Here is a 27,013-nt window from a genome sequence, read left to right on the forward strand (position 1 = left end):
GTATTCTGTATAGATTTATATCATAGCAAACATGAAGCCATGCATCATCAGAACACTTAGATCTAAGATAATATTCTGAAAACAAAAATCTTTATTTAAACTGTGAAGCCCAACATCAAAATCGAGAGTAGGATTATGAAAACAGCAAAACTAGCACATAGATAATGGGAACTGCAGATGCTGGAGATTCCAAGATAATAAAATGTGAGGCTGGATGAACACAGCCTGCTGTGTTCATCCAGCCTCACATTTTATTAAAACTAGCACATAAATCAGGACAAAGCATAGATAAAAGTTGCTTAGAGTGAATGTGAGGGGAGAAAAGGGGCTAGGTAGAATGCATTGCAATTTTTATTCCATAGTCTGTTGTATAGGTAATAACAATAATAAAGCTACTTCTGACATCTAAAGAGATCCATGAGAATCAAAATGATTTAACACCAAAATGTAAGAGCTGAAAATTGAACGGTTAGCCTAAACTGACCAACATTCTTCCTTAATCATTTCACCAGTGAAAAGGGTTCAAGCACTCCCATTTCTTCACAATCCAGTCAAATGAATGATCCTAGTCACCATTCCTGAACACAGCCCCAACACACTTTCAATCTTCAAAATGTCATTATGGATGATGAAGGCCATTCAGTTCATTTTAATTAATTCTTCTAGGAGGATCCTGAAGTCTCTTCCCCACTCCCCTGACATGGCATCAATTTATTTAAGTGATTCCAAATTTTTACAGAAAGTCAAATTCAAGAAAGTGTAGAGTTAATCTGGCCACTATAGTTTTGAGGCATTTAGCCAATAATTTAAGAACATTGAGTTTCAATTACTTCCATCAAAAACATACAAAGTTGTCAATAAATGAGAGGTAAGCTAACTTCTTGGTGACATTTGTTTTAAACAGTTGGTTACTGGCTGGTTCTGTAGTTATTGCATCGTTTATGTTTCAAATTTACTATCCACAACCTTTCCTGGGTCAATTGCCTTCATGTTTTCCCCTGGAGAACAGTCAAAGTCATCATGGTAGACTTTGGCTTCAGTTCCTGAATCTTGGTTTTGAAAACTATCAATTCCTTTTTTTAATCTCAGCATGCACTTTTATTTCCTTTGCCAGAACTCAAAAAAGTTTGTTTTGGCATCTTCCAGTTTACATTTGCCAAACTGCACAAAGACACAAAAATAGTTTCCACTTCATCCTACATTCTCGACATTTCAATTTCCTGCTTCATATGTCCCTGAGAAATTGAACTATAGTTTGAAATATATATTTCTGATAGCTGCAACTGGAACAGCAGATGTGAGAAACAGGCAAGTTTACACATTTTATTGAAGAGATATCTGAAGATCTAAACATGATTTTCAAAATGGTTTTAATACACAAGCTTCAATAGTATTCCAGAATGAACCTGCTGCAAAATGCAGTGAATTTTCCGAAGTACTCTAAGAGACCCAGTCCTTTCTTATAATTACGTGAAGAAAACATATCATTTTATTAGTACACTGATCAATCTGTTATGTTGCTGTACACAGGTTATCTAATTTCAATTTTTCTGGCCAAGCAGGGTTGAAGGGTGGCTGATAATGCAGGCAGTTTGAAGGGACAGGGGAGTGAAACAAGGACAGCAATACTGCAGGAAAAAAAAATCAGATCCACAGCTTGGATGACTTTTCTCTCTTCTACTTGGAATGAAATTCATGACACTGTTGACAGTGAACTAAACCTCTCAACCTCATCCACCTCTAAACATTTCATCAATACTAGTTCAAATTAGCTTCCAGAGAATACACTAACATTGTCCTGTGCAAGGCCCTATTGTCTCAAAATAAAATTTAATCACTCACCTGCAGTAATCAAATGGAAGGGATAAAATCTAATTAGCACATGCATTTCCTGATGTTTTAGGTCAGAAAATTAGCATGCAGAGGAAATCACAGATGCAAAAATCACATCCCACTTCTTAAAATTTGGAGTTTACGCTCCACTTTTCCATGACCAGTAATATGCATTTGTTTATAAATTTGATCAATTCTTTTAGGCATTTAGTAATTTTCATCTTTCTTGCAATTTGAAAGTAATTTTAGCAAAATTTACATCAAAATTTACAGGATAATTGCCAAAGTACAGAAGTCAAATCACTAACTATTCAATGATTAGAACTAAACCAAATTGAACAATTACATCATTGCACTTGGATCTTTCAAATTTTAAAGCTTAAATAAAAACAGAATTATCGAGTTCAGACATTTACAAAATGAGCAGTGGCTTTAGAAGTACAAGATACAGGAACAGGGCAAGGCCATTCAACCCATCAAATCAGCTCTACCATTCAATGAGATCATGGTATATCTGATAAACCTCAACTTCACTTTCTTACATTTCCCCATAACCTATGATTTTCATTACTGATAAAATGTCTGCCTGTCTCAACTGTGATTATACATAACAGGTCAGCCTCAGCCACAAAGAATTTCACAGATTCACTACCATAAGAAATTCCTCCTCATCTCTGTCTTAAACGTGTGACCCCTTATTCTGAGGTGGTTTCTTCTGGTCCAAATTTCTCCCAAAGGGGAAACAACCTATCCACATATATCCTAAGAATCTTGTATGTTTCAGTAAGATTGCCTAAATTCCAAAGAATACTGGCCCAACCTTTCAAACCACTGCTCATAAAACAGTTCCTCCACAGCTAGTATCAGCTAAGTGTACCTCCTCTGGACTGCCTGCAGTGTTAATATATCTTAGTTTTTAAATATGCACAACTCTGTGATGCTGTCATTAAAATCACATCTACATGACAAATTCAAAATAAAATAAAAAACAGCATTTTAAAAAGGAGAAAGACAGACAAAAAGTAGTGACCACATTCAAATCTAATGAAAATGGAAAAATAAACCTATGCTTTCTGATGAACCAGTGAATCTGTACACCTGTAACTTTTCACTGATTGTCTTGAAAAATCATCGGTGTTTGTCTCAAAGATTAACAAACAGCAAAATTCACAGCTGACCTTAGAGAAACCTGTATGGGAGAACACACAGCAGGGAAGCAGCTAAGCGACTTTTTAAAAGAGTAACCTTACTGTTTTTTTAAAATCTACAAATGTGAGGAGAGTGGGGTTTTTTTGATCATCTGTTTTATGGAGATTGGTTTCTTGATTAAACTTTAAACATATAAAACAGAAGTAGTAGTTTAGCCTGGAGCAGTGTTTTTTTTTAAAAAGAGCAGTATGGCTGTTATTTTCTGGGTGTGTAGATTGTTACCATGCAAATATGGCCTTGAGTAGAGTGATGTGTTCTTCCCGTCGGATGTGGGAGATTAAGGAGAGGTCCCATGTTACTAATGATTAAATCTTCATTAAGTGTGTTAGGTTGCACATCTTATTGGGTCACATGGATTGGTTGCAGCAGCAATTAGAGGCAATGAGGAATTTACAGGAGCAAGGGATGGAGATAAACGAAGGATCCAGCAAGGTCAATTGGTTACCTCAAGGAAAGGGAGGCAGGTTGTGCAGGAGTCACTTGTGGCTATCCCATCTCAAACAAGTATGCTGTTCTGGAAAATGTAGAGGGTGACGGACTCTCAGAAGAATGCAGCACTGAGAGCCGGGTTTCTGGTTCCTAAACTGGCTCTAACCCAACGACGAGCACATCAGGTTCCAAGCAATTGGTTGTGACTGGGGATTCTGAGGCAGAGGCAGACGTTTCTGTGACCAACAGCAAGACATCAGAATTGTGTTGCCTCCCTGGTGCCAGGATGAAGGATATCTCTGACAAGATGCAAAATATTTTCAAAGGGGAGAGGTCCGAGCAGGAGGTAGTTGTACACATTGGAACTAATGACATAGGAAGAGAAAGGAATAAGATTCTGAGGAGAGAATATAGGAAATTAGGCAGTAAGTTAAAAAAGGGATTTCCTTGAGGGTAGTAATACCTGGATTACTCCCACTGCCACGAGCTAGGTGAGGGTACGAATAGGAGGATACAGCAGATGAATGAATGGCTAAGGAGCTGGTGCAGGGGAGAAGGATCCACATTTTTGTATTAATCAGAATCTCTTCTGGGGTAGAAATTGCCTGCATAAGAATGACAGATTACACCTGAATTGCAAGGGCACTAATATACTCGTGGGGACATTTGCTGCTGGGGAGAATTTAAACTAGACAGTGGGTGGTGGAACCCAGGGAGATAGTGAGAAAAACAGATCAATCCGAGATTGGTACCGTTGGGAAGAGGAGCAAGTCAAACAGTCAGGAACAAAGCAGGGAACAAGGTAGGACTGATAAATTAAACTACATTTATTTCAGGAAGCCCAACAGTTAAGGCAAATGAACTCAGAGCATGGAGTGGAAGCTTAATGTTCCAGGGTATAGATGCTATAGGAAGGATAGAAAGAGGGGTAAGAGAGAGGTGGAGAGTGGTGTTTTTGATTAGGGATAACAATATGACTGTACTTAGGAAGAATATTCCTGGGAATATGCCGAGGAAAGTTATTTATATGGAACTGAGAAATAAGAAAAGGATGACTATCTTATTGGGATTGCACTATAGACCCCCCAATAGTCAGCAGGAAATTGAGAAACAAATTTGTCAGGAGATCTCAGTTATCTTTAAGAATACTAGGGTGGTCACGGTAGATGATTTTAACTTTGCAAACATTGACTGGGACTGCCCTGGGTGTTAAGTGCTTAGATGGAGAGGAATTTGTTGACTGTGTACAAGAAAATTTTCTGATTCAGTATGTGGATGTGCCTACTACACTACAGAAGGTGCAAAACGTGACCTATTCTTGAGAATTAAAGTAGGGCACGTGGCTGAGGTGTCAGTGGAGGAGCACTTTGGGACCAGTGACCATAATTCCATTAGTTTTAAAATAATGATGGAAAGGATAGAATGGATCTAAAAGTTAAATGTTTCAAACTGGAGGAAGGCCAATTTTGACAGTATTGGGCAAGAACTTTCAAAAGTTAATTGGGAGCAGATGTTTGCAGGTAAAGGGACAGCTGCAAAATGAACAGCCTTCAAAAATGAAGTTACAAGAGAAAAAGTTTGAAGCACACGTCAGGTATAGACAGCTGATATTGACTGAATCTAAAGAACAGTATAAGGGTGGTCAGAGTATACTTTAGAGAGAGATCATGACGACAAAAAACAAGGGTACATGAAATAGCTTTGGCAAATAGAGTTAAGGCGAATCCAAAGGGATTCTACAAATACATTGAGGACAAAAGGGTAACTAGGGAGAGAATAAAACTCTTAAAGATCAGAAAGGAGTGTGTGGAACTGTAGGAGATACAAGCAAGTATTTTGCATCAGTATTCATTGTGGAGAAGGGATTGGAAGACACAGTACACGGGGAAATAAATAGTGGCATCTTGAAAAATGTCCATATTAGGGTGGCGGCACTGGATGGCTTAACCTGCACGAAGGTGACTCAATCCCCAGGGCCTGAACAAATGTACCTTAGAACTCTACGGTAAGCTAGGGAAGTGATTGTCAGGCCCCTTGCTGAGAGGTTTGTATCATCGATAGCCACAGGTGAGGTGCTGAAGACTGGAAGTTGGCAGTACCATTATTTAGGAAAAGGTGATAAGGAAAAGCCAGGGAAGTATAGATCGGTGACCCTGACATCAGTGGCGGGCAAGTTGTTGGAGGTAAATCCTATCCTTCAGGATTCCTTGTATTCAGAAAGGTAAGGACTGATTGTGAACAGCCAACATGGCTTTGTGCATGGAAAGTTGTGTCTCACTAACAAATTGAGTTTTTTTGAAGTAGCAACAAAGAGGATGATTGAGGGCAGAGCAGTAGACATAATCTATATAGACTTCAGTAAGGTGATTGACAAGGTTCCTCATGGTAGACTGGTTGGCAAGGTTAAATAACATGGAATACAGACAGAACTAGCCGTCGGTTACTGAACTGGCTCAAAAGGTAGAAGACAGAGGGTGGTGGTGGAGGGTTGCTTTTCAGACTGCAGGCCTGTGACTAGCAGTGTAGCACAAGGATCGGTGCTGGATCCTCTGCTTTTTGTCATTTATATAAACAATATGGATGTGAACATAGGAGATATGGTTAGTAAGTTCATAGATGACACCAACATTGGAAGGTGTCGTGGACAGCAAAGGAGGTTACCTCAGAGTACAATGGCATCTTGTTTAAATTAGATAAATGTGAGGTGGTGCATTTTGGAAAGGAAATTTAGGGCAGGACTTATACACTTAATGGTAAAGTCCTGGGGAGTGTTGCTGAACAAAAAGGCCTAAAAGTATCAGTTCATTGTTCCTTGAAAGTAAGAGTGGCAGATAGACAGGATAGTGAACAAGACATTTAGTATGCTTGCCTTTAGTGGTCAGTGCATGGATTATAGGAGTTGGGAGATCATGTTGCAGTTGTACAGGGCATTGGTTAGGCCAGTTTAGAAATACTGTGTGCAATTCTGATCTCCCTGCTATAGGAAGGATGTTGTGAAACTTAAAAGGGTTCAGAAAAGTTTTACAAGGATTTTGCCAGGGTTGGAGGGCTTGAGCTATAGGGAGAGGCTAAATAGGATGGGGCTGTTTTCCCTGGAGCGCCAGAGACAGAGAGGTGATCATGAGGAGCATGGATAAGGTAAACTATCGGTTTAAGGTGAGAAGGAAAAGATTTAAAAGGGAACTACAGGGCGATCTTTTCACGCAGAGGGTCGTGTGTGCATGGAATGAACTGCCAGAGGAAATGGTGGAGGACTGGTACAATTACAACATTTAAAAAGGCATCTGAATGAGTACATGAATAGGAAGGGTTTAGAAGGATACGGACCAAATACTAACAAACGGGACTACGTTTGTTTAGGATATCTGGTTGATGTGGACGAGTTAGACCAAAGAGTCTGTTTCCGTACTATACATCTCTGACTCTAATTCTGCTCACCCAGATGAACAGAGATTTTGTTGAATTAACAACCGGGAAAATAGAAACCAAGGTCTTTGCTCCCAATCATAAAATCCATTTCATGATTACCATTTGCTTCAGAGTGAAACAGATGCTAGATCATTTGGTGTGCTGAACTCAAAAGATGAACCTCCGACTACGTAACCCCACTTCCACGGTATCAATCAACTTGAACCCTCTCTGTTCCTGATACCCTCATCAATGCCTGTTACCTCTTGGAATAGACACAGCTATACTGTTCTGACCAGCTCTTATTTTCAATCCCATATAACCTTCAGTGCATCTAAAATTTTGCTTCACTCCCACATCAAGTCATGTTGACCCTTCTGCTGCTGGCCCATCCTGATTTTTTAGTCTATCAATGCCTTAAGTTTAAAATAAGGGTGATTTTAAACGGTTCCTTTGTCAGATCACTTCACCTGGCCAAGGAGCAGTGCTCTGAAGCTCGTGATTTCAAATAAACCTTCTGGACTGTAACATAGTGTTGTGAGACTTCTGATGTCGTCCACCCTGGTCCAACACGAGCACCTCCACATGAGGGGAACAGCAACAAGTGTGGAAAAGAGGTAGTCATAGCAGATTCAACTTTAAGGGGAAGGTGTTTCTGTGGCTGTAAATGAGACTCTAGGATGGTACAAGGGTCAAAGAAGTCTCAGAATAGCCACAGGACATCCTGAAGGGAGGGGGTGAACAGCCAGTGGTCATTGTACATATTGGTAGTATTGGAAAGAGATTTTAAAGAGAATTCTTGGTCAAGCACCTTGCTACTTGGCCTGGCAGAAATCACATTGGTGACAGATTCCAAGACATTCCACCTCACCCAATTAAAAAAAACAGAATTGTTTATACATGCTGCATTACATTCACATGCAGCATTGACATCAGTGCTTGCCCTCTCCCCTCTAACCACCACAGCTGCGAATTTTTGGTGAAGGGTCTATCACACAGAATAGATACGGTTTGTTACGTTGTAAAGCTGTGATTGCTCATTTTCCCTAAATAATGTTTTGCAATTGCCCCCCCCTTTTACAATGGTATCAGTTTTCCAGTATCCACTCATGAGGCTCTCTGTTTATATCCTTTCTTACAAGTCATTTGGTGTTTATACCATTCATCCTTCAATTCTCTACCCACACCCCTCCCATACACAACCCACTTCTCTATACTAGTTACAGACATTTGTCTAAAGGATGTTAAGTAGTTAGTTGCACTTAATTTCACTATGTCGCCAAGTATAATATAAAATGGGAATTACTTAACCTGTGATTATGCTGGTATCAGACTTGCCGTTTTACACGTTGTTAAATAACAAGTTTGCTCTTTTCCAAAAAAATTTCTGAGAGGCATCTGATTTTCTTATCTGATTGCCATTAGCATGAAGGCCATGATTCTGACAGTGAAAACTGTTACCTGAAATAACAATTCTCTTCACCCATGGGCAACTGCAATAGGTGCCAACGATGTAGGTATTTTAAGAAAAAGGTGGTCCTAAAAGCAGAATATGGGGAGTTAGGAAGCAAGCTGAAATGTGGGGCATCAAAAGGCAGTAGTGATCTCAAGATTACTACCAGCGTTATGTGCTAGTCAGATTAGAAATAGCGTGTGCATCTGATAGTAACCTGTGGTTAAACAGATGGCATAAGAGGGAGGGTTTGGATTCCTGCATCACTGGAACCTGTTCTGGAGAGGTGGGACCAGTACAAACTGGATGAATTACACCCGAGGAGTATTTGCCGGTGGGGTTGGGGAGGTTTAAACTAAAATGGGCAGAGGGATGGGAACCTATGCACATGATAGAGCAAAGGGAATCAGGGAAAATAACAAAAGACAAAAAAGGAAAAAGGAGAATAAGACAAGACAGAGGAATCAAAGGCCAGAATCAAACAAGGCCACAGCAAAAAAAAGTGGGAATGGTGCAAGGAACGTATAGAAGATATTTTGAATGCAGACAGCTGAAAGCTGAAATCTCCAATCTCCAGAATACTTAAGTAAGAGGCGCTAGAAATAGTGGATGCAATGGTGATCATCTCGGAAGTCTGTTTAGGCTCTGGAACAGTTCCTACAGAGGAACTGGAGGGTAGTTAATGTAACCCCACTACTTAAAAAGGGAGGTGGAGAGCAAACAGGGAATTATTGACCAATGAATCTGTTGTCATTGGGGGTGGGGGGGGGGGTGGTCAGTGAAAGAGAGGCTACAGTCCATTAGCAAGGATTTGAGAGCAGAGCACTTAGTAAACAGTGGTATAATCAGACACAGCCTGCAGACATATACAAATCTACTGGAAGGTGTTGAGGACTAAATAGTTCAGTTGATTGGGGAAGCCAAAGGATGTGGTTTCTTTGGATTTTCCGACCCACAGAAGAGACCAGCTTATAAAATTAAAGCACATGGAATTCAGATGAGTGTATTGAGATGGACATAAAATTGGACAGCAGACAGAAAACAGTAGGAATAAACGAGGCTTTTTCCGAATGCAGGCAGTGACTAGTTCGGTACTGCAGGGACTGATACTGGGATGTCAGCTATTCGCAATATTAATGATTTAGATGGGAGAACTAAATATAACATCTCAAAATTTGCAAATAACACAAAGCTGGGGGTGAGGCAGTGTGCGAAGGTAAGCTGTGAAGACGATGCAGAGATGTTGCAGTTTGATTTGGACAGGCTAAGTTGACAAATGCATGGCAGATGCAGTACAATGTGAGAATGTGAGATTATCCACTTTAGTTGTAAAAATAAGGTGGTAGATTACTATTTGAATGGCTGTAAATTGAGAGAGGGGCATTTTAAGGAGACCTGCACATTCTTCTGCACAAGTCGCTGAAAGCCTGCAAATTCAGTAAAGGGGGCAAAATGTATATTGACATTAAAAGCAACAGGATTTGAATACAGGGATAAGGATGTCTTACTGCAATTGTACAGGACATTGGAGCATTGTGCGCTGTTTTGGTTTCCTTATCTGAGGTAGGACGTTCTTGCTATAAGGGAGTTTACCAAAGACTTAGCAAATTCATGGGATGGCAGGACTAGATGGCATGGTGGCTCGGTGGCTAGCACTGCTGCCTCACAGCACCAGGGACCTGGATTCGATTCCACCCTTGGGCCACCACCTGCATGGAGTTTTCACATTTTCCCCATGGATTTCCCCCCAGATTCCAAAGATGTTCAAGTTAGCTGGATTGGCCATGTTAAATTGCCCATTGTGTCCAGGAATGTGTAGGCTGGGTAGATCAGCCATGGGAAATACAGGTTACAGAGTTAGGGTACTGGTGGGTTTGGGTGGGATGCTCTTTGGAGGGTCAGTGTGGATGCGATGGGCAGAACTGCCTACTTCCACACATAGGGATTCTATGATTTATGAGGAGAGAGATCAACTCATTTGGTATTGCATTCACTTCTTCTAAACTCAACAATACTCTCTTGGACAAAAAAAAATTATACAGCTGAAGATAACAATACTTCTACAAATGGAATTTAACTCAGTCTGTGTTGGGGTGCAGATGCTGATGTTTCATAATTGTCATATTCAGCTCGGGGTACGAACAGCTATTGGCTTGTGTTTAGGGTAGTTCACTGCCACTAAACTTCCTTTCTATGCACAGTTGAGATATTTTCAGTCAACCAGTTCAGCACGTGTTATGCTCTGAAGCAGGTGGGACTTGAACCTAGGCCTTCTAGCTCAGAGGCAAGAACAATATGACTACCACAGTATCTAAATATTTTCTAATCAACATGTTTAGAAACATTAAGACACACAACTGGAGCATGTGGGACTTGAACCAGAGCCTCCTGGCCCAGGGGTAGGAACACTGCCACTGCACCACAAGCGCAGTTAAAAGATCCTCTATGTGTTTTTTGGTAAATCTGCTGTAAAATATTATTACACATCTCAAGAGCATGTGGACTTTGAATCCAAGCCGTGGTCCAGACTTAGGAATACTACCACAGCACAAGAACCCCAACAAAACCCTTTAGATAGTTTCCAATCAAACTGTTTGGTCATGTATTGAAACACATTTGGAGCAAAATTGAACTGAGGACACTTGATTCATATGTAAGGATATTCACTGCACCAAGAGCCTCAATGCTGACTCTAAGGACCTCTCTAATTATTAATGGTAGTGAACAGATCACTCAAGACGCTGTACCTTGTTATGTTAACATAGAAGTTAAATGATAGGAACATTTACAACTAATTAAAAGGCCAACTATCAGGAATCAGCTATGTCCCATCTGTCTCCATTGAAATCTCATGGTAGACTAAGTATTTTTCCACTTCAGACTGTGAGACATCAACAGTTTGAGTGGGACCCCTTAAACTGCATGGTTAACTTGATCAACACCATTAATGTTATATAATTTGTGTTGATAGTTTGGTTACAGCGAAGGTCTGAAGGAAAGAGATTTCTCAGCGGCTGCAAATGGTTCTTCTAGCCAATCAGCCTGCATGTTGATAGGCTACATCAAAAGAGGGGGTCTTTGGGCAAACTCTTCTGGTTCTGTCTACTTAAAAGCCTATTCCTGCCTAGGCTCAATTATTTTGAGAGTCAACATAACTGATTGGTTGATCAGCATGTCAGGTTTTCATTTGAGGAGCACGACGAGGGACTGGACACAGGGCAGAAGCTGATTTCTCTCAGCAAGCCCCACTGCCTGAATTTCTGGATACAATGTTAATCTCACCTCCAGACACCTAACCTGAGACACTGCCCCTCCCCCCACCTAAAACAAGCCTGAGGTTGTTTTAACAGCAGCAGCCTGGCTCTACCTGTGGTACTCAGTGCTGGAACTGCCAGTCTCTCATTGGCTCGCAGCTCTTGATGGCTGGAACTGTTTTATTTTTTTAAAAAAAAGAGTTTAATCGTAGTAGAAATTCCAATTGCCAAATAAGTTGGTGCCTGCTTGGGGGATCCAGCGGGCATTCGCATTTTGACAGGCCACAGTTTTCTCCTCTAATCTTTCCCACTTTTAGGCTTAGTCTGAAAACAGGATGATACCATCCTTTGTTCCTCTTCCATGGAACTGTGATTAGAACCTTTGGCTGTTTAGTTGACTGCAGCAATTGGAAAAGGCTTTGCTTGCAAGACTTGCCCTCTCTGACAAATTTGACCTCCAAGAAGCAGCTTGGATTTTTCTAGTATTTCTTAGTAGGGAGCAAAGACCACATCACTTCTCAGAGGGTCATATGGTGACCCATAGACCTTGGAAGACATGACAGTATTTTAATAACAGTGTGATTTAAAGCATTTGAAATCATTTATTTTTGACACAAATAGGAAAATCTACATTAAAAATTAAGGTGTTGAGGCCACAGTCACAGTGCCTCATAATCAAAGCAGAAGGTTAACATTGTCCATTCAACAATAAGACAATGAGACACAGAGCCACCTGGTGGTCCTCAGGTCTGTCAGCTTTAAAAATTCAGAATGACCTCATGCAGGTACATGTGTTATTATTCAAGACCATACAAATTAATGATCTCACTCATTACACTTATTTGTGCATTTCTAGCAGGCACATAGCACCTGCCTATTTTATCTTTTATTCATTAAATTGTAAGAACCTGAAAATGTAGACTTAACTGCGTGAAGACAAAAAGATAGGAATAGATGATGAAGAGGAAATGGAAGGCTGATGTAGCCAACATGTGGGAAGCTGCGGAGCGGTTTTTAAATGGCCTTTTCCTGGAACTCCATCCCCAAAATACTGTAGATCGGGGTAGTCCCAATGCTTCAAAATCCTACCCTGAATCCTATTGGATTTCAGATCCACACTACTCCTCAGCTCCTGTGGGGGAAAAAATGGTGGAAGGAGAGTAGTATAGATTTTCCTCTAGATTTTTCCAGAGCAGAAGTAAAAATTATTTCATTTAAAATTATTTTTGAAACTTTAGTACGTTCAAAAGAGTAATTGTTAATTATTATAGGGGATTTTCCTGTCAGGGGCACTGACAGGAGATTCTGCAGCCATGAGTGTGAATTCAGGATGATGTGTTGCCTCCCTGGTGCCAGGGTCAAGGAAATCTCAAAACGGTTGCAGCATATTACAAAGGGAAGATTGAGAAGCCAGAAGTTGCACACATTGGTAACAAAAAATATAATTAGGGAAAGGGTTGAGGCTTTGCAGAATGAATGTAGGAGGTTATGCAGAAAGTTAAAGGGCTGAACCTCAAAACAATGGTAATCTCTGGATTAGTCTTGGTGCTACGTGTTAGTGAGTAGAAATAGGATTATAGGGTAGATAAATCAATGGCTGACAAGATTGCACAGTGGGCAAAGATTTAGATTTTTGGATCTTTGGGATTTCTTCTGGGGCAAAAAGAGACCGGTTTAAATGGAATGGATTTCACCTGAACTGGAAGAGGACCAATATCCTGACAGGGAGATTTGCTAGCACTATTCAGTAGCCTTTAAACTAATTTGGGATCCAAAGGAGTAGTGAGAATGGAAACAGAGGAAGACTGTTCTGAATTAGAGAACCACAATTAGAAAAGGCAGGGAAGAAGTAGTCAGAGAACAAGGTAACTATGAAGAATTAAACTGCATTTATTTCAATGGAAGGAGTCTTATAAATAAAGCAGATGTACTCCGAGCAGAACATGGGACTGGGACATCTTAGATATTACAGAAACACTGCTGAGTGAGGGAGGGTCAAGACTGGCAGCTCAAATTTTCTGGGGTTTAGATGCTATAGGGAGAATAAAAAAGGAGGCAAGAGAAGAGGAAGAGTGGTGTTTTTGACAAGGAAAACATTACCGCTGTACTCAGAGAATATTTCTGAGGGACCATCCAGTAAGCTTTATGGGTGGAACTTAGAAACAAGGAGGGGATGATCACCTTAGCGATTTTGTACTTTAGGCCTCCCAGTAGTCAGAGGGAAAAGTGAGGAATAATTATGTAGGGAGATTTCAGATATGTACAAGAATAATACAGTTGTAACAGTAGGGGGATTTTAAGTTTCCAAACATAGGCTGGGACTGCTATAGGGTTAAGAGCTTGGATAGGGAGGAATTTGTTTAAGTCTGCTCAAGAAAATTTTATTTATCTACCTACCGGAGAAGGAGCAAAACTTGACCGCCTCTTGAGAAATAAGGCATGGTAAGTGACTGAAGTGTTACTGGGGGAGCACTTTGGGATGAGCGATCGTGATTCTATTTGTTTTAAAATAATAATAAAAAAGGATAGGCCTGGAATAAAAGTTCAAGTTCTAAAATGGAGTAAGGCAAATTTTGATGCTATGAGACGAGCCAAAGCCCTGGGGAGCATCACAGAACAGAGACACCTAGGGTAATAAAATGTGAGGCTGGATGAACACAGCAGGCCCAGCACCATCTCAGGAGCACAAAAGCTGACGTTTCGGGCCTAGACCCTTCATCAGAGAGGGGGATGGGGAGAGGGAACTGGAATAAATAGGGAGAGAGGGGGAGGCGGACCGAAGATGGAGAGTAAAGAAGATAGGTGGAGAGGAGAGTATAGGTAGGGAGGTAGGGAGGGGATAGGTCAGTCCAGGGAAGACAGACAGGTCAAGGAGGTGGGATGAGGTTAGTAGGTAGGAGATGGAGGTGCGGCTTGGGGTGGGAGGAAGGGATGGGTGAGAGGAAGAACAGGTTAGGGAGGCAGAGACAGGTTGGACTGGTTTTGGGATGCAGTGGGTGGAGGGGAAGAGCTGGGCTGGTTGTGTGGTGCAGTGGGGGGAGGGGACAAACCGGGCTGGTTTTGTGATGCGGTGGGGGAAGGGAAGATTTTGAAGCTGGTGAAGTCCACATTGGTACCATTGGGCTGCAGGGTTCCCAAGTGGAATATGAGTTGCTGTTCCTGCAACCTTCGGGTGGCATCATTGTGGCACTGCAGGAGGCCCATGATGGACATGTCATCTAAAGAATGGGAGGGGGAGTGGAAATGGTTTGCGACTGGGAGGTGCAGTTGTTTATTGCGAACCGAGCGGAGGTGTTCTGCAAATCAGTCCCCAAGCCTCTGCTTGGTATCCCCAATGTAGAGGCAGCCACACTGGGTACAGTGGATGCAATATACCACATTGACAGATGTGGAGGTGAACTTCTGCTTAATGTGGAATGTCGTCTTGGGGCCTGCGATAGGGGTGAGGGAGGAGGTGTGGGGGCAAGTGTAGCATTTCCTGCGATTGCAGGGGAAGGTGCCGGGTGCGGTGGGGTTGGAGGGCAGTGTGGAGCGAACAAGGGACTCACCGAGAGAGTGGTCTCTCCGGAAAGCAGACGGGGTGGGAATGGAAAAATGTCTGGGGTGGTGGGGTCAGATTGTAGATGGCGGAAGTGTCGGAGGATGATGCGTTGTATCCGGAGGTTGGTGGGGTGGTGTGTGAGAACGAGGGGGATCCTCTTTGGGCGGTTGTGGCGGGGGCGGGGTGTGAGGGATGTGTTGCGGGAAATGCGGGAGACGCGGTCAAGGGCTTTCTCGACCACTGTGGGGGGAATGTTGCGGTCCTTGAAGAACTTGGACATCTGGGATGTGCGGGAGTGGAATGCCTCATCGTGGGAGCAGATGCGGCGGAGGCGGAGGAATTGGGAATAGGGGATGGAATTTTTGCAGGAGGGTGGGTGGGAGGAGGTGTATTCTAGGTAGCTGTGGGAGTCGGTGGGCTTGAAATGGACATCAGTTACAAGCTGGTTGCCGGAGATGGAGACAGAGATCCAGGAAGGTGAGGGATGTGCTGGAGATGGCCCAGGTGAACTGAAGGTTGGGGTGTTGGTGAAGTGGATGAACTGTTTGAGCTCCTCTGGGGAGCAAGAGGTGGCGCCGATACAGTCATCAATGTAACGGAGGAAGAGGTGGGGTTTGGGGCCTGTGTAGGTGCGGAAGAGGGACTGTTCCACGTAACCGACAAAGAGGCAGGCATAGCTGGGGCCCATCCTGCAGTGCCACAATGATGCCACCCGAAGGTTGCAGGAACAGCAACTCATATTCCGCTTGGGAACCCTGCAGCCCAATGGTATCAATGTGGACTTCACCAGCTTCAAAATCTCCCCTTCCCCCACCGCATCCCTAAACCAGCCCAGTTCGTCCCCTCCCCCCACTGCACCACACAACCAGCCCAGCTCTTCCCCTCCACCCACTGCATCCCAAAACCAGTCCAACCTGTCTCTGCCTCCCTAACCTGTTCTTCCTCTCACCCATCCCTTCCTCCCACCGCAAGCCGCACCTCCATCTCCTACCTACTAACTTCATCCCACCTCCTTGACCTGTACATCTTCCCTGGACTGACCTATCCCCTCCCTACCTCCCCACCTATACTCTCCTCTCCACCTATCTTCTTTTCTCTCCATCTTCGGTCTGCCTCCCCCTCTCTCCCTATTTATTCCAGAACCCTCACCCATCCCCCTCTCTGATGAAGGGTCTAGGCCCGAAACGTCAGCTTTTGTGCTCCTGAGATGCTGCTGGGCCTGCTGTGTTCATCCAGCCTCACATTTTATTATCTTGGATTCTCCAGCATCTGCAGTTCCCATTATCACAGAGACACCTAGGGGTTAAGATGTGTAGTTCTTAGAAATTTGTATCACAGGGTGGTTGAAGCAGAGTTTAGCATGATTGCCTCCATTGTTTAAACCACTGAGTACAGGAGTTAGGACATCCTGTTTAGGATTTGCAGGATGTTGGTGAGGTCACATTTGGAGCATTGTGTGCAGTTCTGGTCACTCTGCCATAGGAAGGATATTAATAAATTGGAGAGAGTTCAGAAAATAGTTACCAGGATGTTGCTGGTACTGGAGGGCTTGAGTTATAAGGACTTGTTTCCCCCCCAGAGCAGAGGAGATTGAAGGGTGACCTAAGAGGTTTGTAAAATCATAAAGGGCATCGATAAGGTGAATAGCAAAGGTCTTTTCCCGAGGGTGGGGGATTTCAAAAGTCTGTGGCATCATTTTAAGGTACAAGGAGAAAGATTAAAAGGGACCTGAAGGGAACATTTTTTGCAAAGGGTGGTTCGTACGTGGAATGAACTGCCAGAATAAGTGGCAGATGCAGATATAGCTTTAACATTTAATATATATTTGGATAGAGACATGAATAGCAAAGGTTTAGAGGGATGAGACAAACACAGGCAATTGGGACTAATTTTGGTTTGGGAACCTTAGTTGCCACGAATGAGTTGGACCAAAGGGACTGTTTTCACGCTGCATGACTCTATAACTCCTTAATATCCCCCATCAACCCCACACACCCAATGCTTATGATTTCCATCACTGCCTCCAGTAATTCCTGAACTAGTTTCCATGGCTAATACCAGCAACCACCACTTCATGCAAAAAGTGATCAATACTTGGAAAGCTCTTCCAGGAAGTGGAAATATGTAAATACTGAGAAGCAATTCCAGATGTTGGACAATCAAAAATTTCCATGAAAAATGAATTAGTTGGGCTGTAATGGCCTCCCTCATTTAGGTGTGTAATCGAGTATGGTGACAGCACAAATAGAAGAACATTCATTTTCAAATGTTCAAAGAGCAACAGCACAGTGGTAACGTCACTAGTCTTGAACCTCAGGCAAATATTCAGTGGATATGGATTCAAATCTTGGCTTGACAGTTAGTGAAATTTGTGCTCAATAAAGTCTAGAAATAAAACTAGCCTAAATTCAATTATACAACCATTTGTCATAAATTCATTTCTGGTTCATTAATGAAATGAAGTCTGGCCTACATGTGACTCAGACCCACAGTGGTTGACTCTTACATGTCCTCTGGACAGTTAGCAGATTCAAAATAAATGGTGGTCTAGCCAGCAATGCTAACATGCCATGAACAAACAAAAATTCCAACAGCCTCAAACAAAACCCCAATACTTCTTTTAAGTAAGAGGCATCATAGGGGCAGGAAAGCTGACATTTTGGGCCTAGAAACGATAGCTTTCCAGCTCCTCTGATGCTGCTTGACCTGCTGTGGTCATCCAGCTCTACAATTTGTTATTTCAGATTTTCCAGCATCTACAGTTCCTACTATCTCTGAAACTTCTTTTAAGTCACAGTTTCCAACCATTGAAATATCAGCAAAAATTACACCTTTGTAAGCAGCAAACCTTTTTGAGCTTTAAAGAGCTGCCGTTCCCCATATTTCACTTATCTACTTTTGAGTCTCAAATTCTGATCCTTGGAGCAAAGTGTGTCTAGATGTCAGTTTTGATAACAAAACGCATCCAAGTTTTAAAAAAAAGCACATTCATTCCAGTATGTAATAGCTCAAGGAAATTTATAAGTGCAGTGAACACCAAGCCTCAAATTCTGCCATAGGAAATGCTTATATTCTCCAATATGCTGCAAAGACTACGAGACCTGACAACATTCTTGCAAATGTACCGAACACTTGCTGCAGAACTTGTCAAGTTGTTCCAGCACAGCTACTACAATGGCATCTACCAGAAAGCGTGGAAAAATTGCCTACATATGTCGAGTACATAAAAACCAAAACAAACTCAGCCTGGCCAATTCTACTCTCCATCATTGGTAAAGTGATGAAAGGTGCAATCAACAATACTATCAAACAGCCCTTGCCTAAGATGAAAGTGCTCAGTGATGCTCAGTGTGGGTTCTGCCAGGACCACACAGCTTCTGGCCCCCTTACAAACTTAGTTCAAACATGACCAAAAGAGCTGAATTTCACAGGGGTGATGCAAGTAACTACCTTGGCATCACGGCTGCATTTGATACAGGGTGGCATCAAGGAGTCTTGGCACAATTGGAGTCAGTGGGAACTGGAAGGGAACTCTCAATTGGCTGGAGTTATACCTGGCATGGAGAAAAATGGTTGTGATTACTGCAGATCATTTATTTCAGCTCCAGGACATCTAAGCAGGTTTTCTTCAGGGTAGATATTTTCTAATCAAACCTTTTCAGAGATGTTATTACATAGCTTTGGAGCAGGTGGGACCTGAACCTGGACTACCTGTTTCAGAGGTAAGGACACTACCACTTCACTACAACAGCCCTTAGTTCCTTAGGGTAACATTTTTGGCCCAACTGTCTTCAGTTGCTTTGTCAATGAACTTGCCTTCATAATTAAATCAGAAACTGGGATGTTTTCTGATGGCTGCACAACATTCAGCAGTATTATTGACTCCTCAAATAGTGAAGCAGTCCATGCCCAAATGCAACAAAGACCTGGGCAATATCTAGGATTGGGCTGACAAATGTCAAGGGTAATGCTTGAATTCTCTCTTTCTGGAGAGAGTCATTTCCTGCCATTTGTTTAGCAAGTTTGCATATTAGAACAATGCAGGAAATAAAACAACTGGCAGAGAATTTACACACAAAGTCTTTTGATTTAAAAGTAAAAAGATGAATTTCCTTGATCACTTCTACATTGATAATTGAGTCAACTGTTTGAAAAGGTGACTCATCTATCAACACATAGTATATTACAACACAAGGAATCTCAACCAGGGAACAATGACAAGATTTCAAAAGGCCCACTGCTATTAGCTTTATGGCTGGGGGAGGCAATGGCTTAGTGGTATTATCACTGGACTGTTAATCCAGAGACCCAGATGATGTTCTAGGGACCTGGGTTTGAATCCTGCCAGGGCAGATGGTAGAATCTGAAATCAATAAATTGCAGGAATCAAGAGTCTAACGATAATCCTGAATCCATTGCCAATTGTCAGAAAAACCCAATTGGTTCACCAAATGTGCTTTAGGGAAGAAAATTGCCATCCTTACCTGGTCTGACCTACATGTGACTCCAGACCCACAGCAAATGTGGCTGACTCTCAACTGGCCTCTGGGCAATTAGAGACAGGCAATAAATGCTGGCCTAGCCAGCGATGCCCTCATCCTGTGAATGAATAAAGGGTGGAAAGAAACCCGACAAATCTCAAAGACTGTGAAACTTCAAAGGATTTGCTATGTAGCTGTTCTGAGTTTGAAGAATTAACTTGCAAAAAAAAGCACACTCCACTGGTCAGACACGGTGTGGTGACTAAAATTAAAACAAAAATGGAAGACTTGCAGATTTTTGCTTTTCCTTTAAAAAAAATGAATGTTCGGTGCGGTATACATTGTTAATTATTTTCTCCTTTCTTCCAAGTCAGAAATTCCAATGGTCATGTTTGAGAGAGATATCTGAATATATAAATGTGTAAAAATTAGACAAGATGTGATCATGGCAAAAAGCTAGAATCAAAATCTGTTGACCAGAAACTGAACTGAGCTAACCATATAAATATAGTGGCAATAAGAGCAGGTCAGAAACTGTGTATTCTGCAACAAATAACTCATTTCCTGAGTCCCGTGGCCTGTCCACCATCTATAGAGCACAAGTCAGGAACGTGATCAAAAACACCCCACCTGCCATGATGAGTGCAACTCCAACAACACTCCAAGATAAAGTGTGAAGCTGCATGAACACAGCAGGCCAAGCAGCATCTCAGGAGCACAAAACTGACGTTTCGGGCCTAGATGCTTCATCAGAGAGGGTCTGAAGGGTCTAGGCCTGAAACGTCAGCTTTTGTGCTGCTGAGATGCTGCCTGGTCTGCTTTGTTCATCCAGCTTCACACTTTGTTAGCTTGGATCCTCCAGCATCTGCAGTTCCCATTATGTCTCTCCAACAACACTTCATAAGTTTCACACCATCCAGCACAAAGTAGCATGCTTGACTGGGGCCACATCCACAAGGATTAATACTCTCCTCCACTGAGGTAGCAGTGTGTACCAATAAAGAATTTCACCATCTCCTCAGACAGCACTTTCCAAACCTATGGCCACTTCCATCCGAAAAAAGGACAAAGGCAACAGATATATGGGAATACCACTACTTTCGAGTTTCTCTCTAATCCATTCACCATCCAGATTTGGAAACAGATTTTTGTTCCTTTTTTGTCAGTGCTTCAAACTCACTTCTTAACAGCATTGTGGATGTTCCTACACCAATGGACTGCAGCGTTTAAGAGGGCAGCTTACTATCACCTTGAGGACATTTAAGGATTAGCACCGGCTGCAAAGCCCACATCCCCTAGACAAAATTAAGAAGTTACTGAACAACGAACAGATTTTTATTTAAAGGAGTTCTAAACTGGACCCGAAACACAAACTTTGCTTTCTCTCCATAGATGCTGCCCGATGTGCTGAGTTTCCCCAGCAATTTCTGTTTCAGTTTGTTCTACTAACTCAAATGGTGTCTTTCCCAGCTGCAGAATATGCCAAAGTGCATTATAGCCAAATTACAGACAATATTATCCTGAAAATAGCAACAGGATAAAACCAGTAATTAATTGAAGTCATTAACAGATTTGGATATTGGTTGAGAATAAATATTGGCTAGGACAGCAGTTGAATATCCCTACTCCACTTCGAACAATGCCATGGATTTTTATCCACTTACAGACAAATGAAGCCTCAGCTCAATGTCTCAGCTAAAAGGCTTCACCTCCAGCAACAGTGCTAGTGTCAGCCTTGGTTATGCACTTCAGGCACTGAAATAGCGTTGGAACTCAAAGTGACTGATCAAAGGCCCATGGTGCAATACCTTAGTGCCCATGTAATCATAACAGAGATTAGATTTAGCAGAAAGTGTGGCAGGTGTAATTTAAATTTCTAATTTAAATAAAAGCCAAGACAAAGTCAAAATCTGGTTTTCATTAAGCTAAATTCCCACCAAGACACAGTATAAAAGAAAACAAAACACCATCTGCAATAAAAATTTGACTACACAGGCCATTTTGCTGAGTGAATGCAGTATTCTGGTCTTAATTGTTTTATTTATTCATTTTCGTGGGATGTGGACATTGCTAGCTGGCCAGCATTTATCACCTGTCACTATTTGTCCCCTTTAGACGGTAGTAGTCCACCTGCTGTGGGTTGACTCTCAATGCTATTAGGGAGGGAATTCCAGGGTATTAACCCAGTGACAGTGAAGGAGTAGCGATGTATTTCCAAGTCAGCTTGGTGGCTGGTTTGGGAGGGAACTTGAAGGTGGTGTACCCATGTATCTGCTGTCTTTGTCCTTCTAGAAAGAAGTGGTTGAGAGTTTGGAAGGTGCTGTCTAAGGATCTTTGGTGAATTTCTGTACTGCATCTTTTAGATAGTACACACCACTTGTGGATGGAGTGCAAATTGAGCGTGATGCTTTGTCCTGGATGGTGTTAAGCTTCTGGAGTCGCAGACATCTAGGCAAATGGGAATATTTCATCACACTCCTGACTTGTGCCTAACATATAATGGACAGGCTTTGGTGAGCCAGGTGGCGAGTAACTCATCACAGTATTCCTAAGTCTCTGACCTGCTCTTGTGGCCACTGGGTTTATGTGGCCAGTCCAGTTGAGTCTCTGGTCAACGGTAGCCCCCAGATGTTGATAGTGGGGGATTCAGAGACAGTAACACTATTAAACATCAAGGGGCAGTGGTTAGATTGCTTCTTATCGGAGACAGTCATTACCTGGCAAATGTTATGTGCACTTGTCTGGATAGTCACATTTGGATATTGATCACTTCAGTATCTGAAGAGTTGCAATTTTGCCGAACATTGCGCAGTCGGTGGACATCCCTACTTTTGACCTTATGATGGATGGAAGGTCATTGGTGAAGCAGCTGTAAATGGTTGGGCTGAGGACATTACCCTGACAAAATCACGTAGAAATGATCTGGAGCTGGAGATCACAGATTCCCAACAACCACGACCATCTTCTTATGTCCCAGGTATGACACCAACCAGTGGAGGGTTTCCATCTGAAACCATTGATTCCAGTTTTCAAGGGCTCTTTGATGCCACACAGCCCTTGACATCAAGGCTGCATTCAACCATCACTCTCACCTCACCCTCACTTCTGGAATTCAGGTCATTTGTCCATCTTGAACCAAGGCTGTAATGAGGTCAGGAGCTGACTAGCCCTGTTGGAACCATACTGGATATTACGGAGCAGGTTACTGCTGAGCAAGTGTTGCTTGATAGCATTGTTGATGCCACCTTCCATCACTTTACTGATGATTGAGTATTGAGGGGCCTGTAATTACTGGCTTGGATCTGTTTCAGAGATAGCAGGAACTGCAGATGCTGGAAAATCTGAGATAACAAGGTGTAGAGCTGGATGAACACAGCAGGCCAAGCAGTATCAAAGGAGCATAAAGGCTGACATTTCGGGCCTTTACCCTAGATTGACACCTCATCGTCAGGTATGGTTACTGCTTCTCCTGACATGATCTCCTGTACTCTCCACTGAATCAAGGTTGATCTCTCCTTAATGGTAATAGATTGAGTGGGGCATATGCCAGGCCAAGAGAACAAAAAGGAGTTTAGGGAAAAAAAAAACTGACCTGTGTGGCAATACATTTATGAGAAATGGCAGAATAAGCAGGCCTCTCAAAAGGCAGAAAGACTTTTAAATTGACAAAATTGTTTCAGAGCTCCAATGAGTAGTGCCAAAATAGATTAATACTGACACGATAGAATGGGACAAAAACATTGCTCCTTTACTAGAAATCCTTTTAATAATATTATATTCTTGAGCTGTAAACTGCACTGCAGATATTACAGGGGAAGACAAATATTACTTCTCACAATTCCTTTCACAGAATTTTAGTCACCGTGGGGTACAAAATCATCAGCAATTCACACTGAACTATTGTCAACCTGTATAGAAGAGTCAATGTGAAACAAAAACAAGTTAGAAAACAATGTTTCCTAACAAGGCTTAAATTTTTTAAGTTACTCATTGAAAGGATTTAGACATTGATAGCAAGTCCAGTATTTATTGCTCGTCTCAAACTGTCTGCAAGATTTCTTTTTCAACCTCTGCAGAATTTTGTCGCAATTTTGATACAACACTTGAGAGTTGGTAACATGAAGAATGGATTCCACTCTTAACTTCAGGGCTTGTGGTGCAATGGTAGCATTCTTACTGCTAGAGCAGGTGGGGCTTGAACCCAAGCTTCCTTGCTCATACGTGTGTAATATCATTGCTGAACAGGTGGATTAGAAATTATCTATAATTTGGGCCTCGTGATCAGATTTCTCTCTAAATTTGCCCACTGGCTATGCATGCCTTTGCATGACAGTGACTTCAAGGTCACGACCACGTCAGCATGTTGACACAAAACATGGGCACAGGACATTAGAGCAATGTGTATGTGCTCATCTTTGAGGAATACTATGGGTGTGCAGTGATAGTGTCCCTACCTCTGAGGCAGGAGGCCTGGGTCCAAGTCTCACCTTCTAGGAGGTGTGTAATAACATCTCCAAACAGGTTGATTAGAAAGTATCTACAATTGAATAGCTGATAAGGCGCTTTCAGAAGGCAGCTAGATTTCTTTCTTTAAAAGGCATTAACAAACCTGTTGTGTTTTTATGACATCCAGTAGTTTCAAGGTCACCTTCATTGATGCAAGCTTTTTATTCCAGGTTTATTTAATGGGCTGAATTAACCTCCCCAGCTAGCTTGGTGGAATGTGAATTCTTATTTCCATCTTAGTCCAAGCTTCTGGATGATTAATCCAGTAATATAACCTATATGCTGCTGCATGCATGAGGTGTTGTCAGAGATGGAGCTAATACCAACACTACCAACATTACATGGAGTAAGATGATAAAATGTGAGGCTGGATGAACACAGCAGGCCAAGCAGCATCTCAGGAGCACAAAAGCTGACGTTTCGGGCCTAGACCCTTCATCAGAGAGGGGGATGGGGTGAGGGTTCTGGAATAAATAGGGAGAGAGGGGGAGGCGGACCGAAGATGGAGAGAAAAGAAGATAGGTGGAGAGGAGAGTATAGGTGGGGAGGTAGGGAGGGGATAGGTCAGTCCAGGGAAGACGTACAGGTCAAGGAGGTGGGATGAAGTTAGTAGGTAGGAGATGGAGATGCGGCTAGGGGTGGGAGGAAGGGATGGGTGACAGGAAGAACAGGTTAGGGAGGCAGAGACAGGTTGGGCTGGTTTTGGGATGCAGTGGGTGGAGGGGAAGAGCTGGGCTGGTTGTGTGGTGCAGTGGGGAGGGGGGGGCGGGGGGAAGGGGAGATTTTGAAGCTGAAGTCCACATTGATACCATTGGGCTGCAGGGTTCCCAAGTGGAATATGAGTTGCTGTTCCTGCAACCTTCGGGTAGCATCATTGTGGCACTGCAGGAGGCCCATGATGGACATGTCATCTAAAGAATGGGAGGGGGAGTGGAAATGGTTTGCGACTGGGAGGTGCAGTTGTTTATTGCGAACTGAGCGGAGGTGTTCTGCAAAGCGGTCCCCAAGCCTCCACTTGGTTTCAGCCCAATGGTATCAATGTGGACTTCACCAGCTTCAAAATCTCCCCTTCCCCCACCGCAACCCAAAACCAGCCCAGTTCGTCCCCTCCGCCCCACTGCACCACACAACCAGCCCAGCTCTTCCCCTCCACCCACTGCATCCCAAAACCAGTCCAACTTGTCTCTGTTTCCCTAACCTGTTCTTCCTCTCCCCCATCCCTTCCTCCCACCCCTAGCCGCATCTCCATCTCCTACCTACTAACTTCATCCCACCTCCTTGACCTGTACGTCTTCCCTGGACTGACCTATCCCCTCCCTACCTCCCCACCTATACTCTCCTCTCCACCTGTCTTCTTTTCTCTCCATCTTCGGTCTGCCTCCCCCTCTATCCCTATTTATTCCAGAACCCTCACCCATCCCCCTCTCTGATGAAGGGTCTAGGCCCGAAACGTCAGCTTTTGTGCTCCTGAGATGCTGCTGGGCCTGCTGTGTTCATCCAGCCTCGCATTTTATTATCTTGGATTCTCCAGCATCCGCAGTTCCCATTATCACTATTAAATGGAGTAACATTTGCACTAAAAACATATCGGTTAATATCATCAGTAGGCCTGCTGTGTATAATTGTTATTAATGGGAAGGGTAGTGAATTAATAATTAGTTACCATAAATTCTTAATACCAGTGTTGTACAGTTTAAAGTACTCTTTTGACAACACAGGCCTAGAGAGCTAGCAAGTGTAATTGCTGTGTTTGCAGGTTAAGTGAGAATTTTCACATAGCTATTATTCAGCTTTACCGAAATTCTAACACAAGAGGGAATCTTAGTTGGTAACTAAATTTCAAACAGTCAACATTATTGACACAAACCTTCACCTGAATTATTAGATTGTGCACATGTCACACTCTTAACATCTTTTCTATCAGAGTTCACTACAGACTACACCCGCATCCCCCAACATATCATGATGTCAAACTCCAACTTTCTGACTAAGCACTTGGATTAGGAATTTGATTTCTAACTGAGTAACATTTTGGAGAAGTTATAATATCTCTATTGTCTTGCTATCAGAATTGCCAGGCCAGAAGACTATTCCAATCAACCCTGCCATCCACATGTAGTGCAAAAGGAGTCAAAAAGTATTTTGATCATTGAACTTTTATTTAAAATTGTCAAATCTAGCTGTACTGCCATCATACAAAATCAGTTATCTTCATAAACCTGGCACACAATTCAGAGATAGCTTTAAAATCATTTAGGCTATTCCAATGACATCTTGCAACTACATTTTCTAAATATGGTCCACTGCTAGATTTTTCCTGGTACATTTAATCTTGGGACATGTATTAAGCCACGTGGAAAGTTTCCTCCAATCTTTTAACTTTCTTCTCTAATACCTTAATTGTTACTGCAACTTCTCTACTCTGCAAACTCAATAAGTTGAAGTTTAAACTGAGATAATAAAATGTGAGGCATCTGCAGTTCCCATTATCTCTGAAGTTTAAACTGAGCTGTGTATCTAGTGTATCTTCATGTCCTAATGTCATATTAGAGGACATGATTAAGGAAATTATTGTGAAAGCATTGACTTGCGCCAGATTTGAAGTGATGAACAGTTGTCCTCAATGTTCTGCTATCCTATAATTCTATCAATTAAGTTTGCACCACGGTGAGTAGGACTTCAGCGGCAAGTGGGTAGTAAGTACTCAAAGTTTGAATTTTTTGGCTAAATCAAGGATTGGCTTTTACAGGAGATTATTACTTTTACAAATACAGTAATTGACACGGTATGTGAAATTAACAAACACTTCCATTAACCAGTTAAACTTTAGCTTTAAAGAGCAGTACTACACTGTTATTTATCTGTCCCTATAAAACAGCAAGTCATTGCACTCACTGTG

At 42.3% G+C, this 27,013-nt stretch overlaps 1 protein-coding gene across 1 annotated transcript in view; it reads right to left on the minus strand.

Moving 5' to 3' along the window:
• Positions 1–27,013, minus strand: part of LOC125465430 (ubiquitin-conjugating enzyme E2 E1) — a 102,937-nt gene that overhangs the window by 12,530 nt on the left and 63,394 nt on the right. The window lies entirely within an intron of this gene.

This window comes from Stegostoma tigrinum, chromosome 2 (assembly GCF_030684315.1).
Source record: "Stegostoma tigrinum isolate sSteTig4 chromosome 2, sSteTig4.hap1, whole genome shotgun sequence".
NCBI lineage: Eukaryota > Metazoa > Chordata > Chondrichthyes > Orectolobiformes > Stegostomatidae > Stegostoma > Stegostoma tigrinum.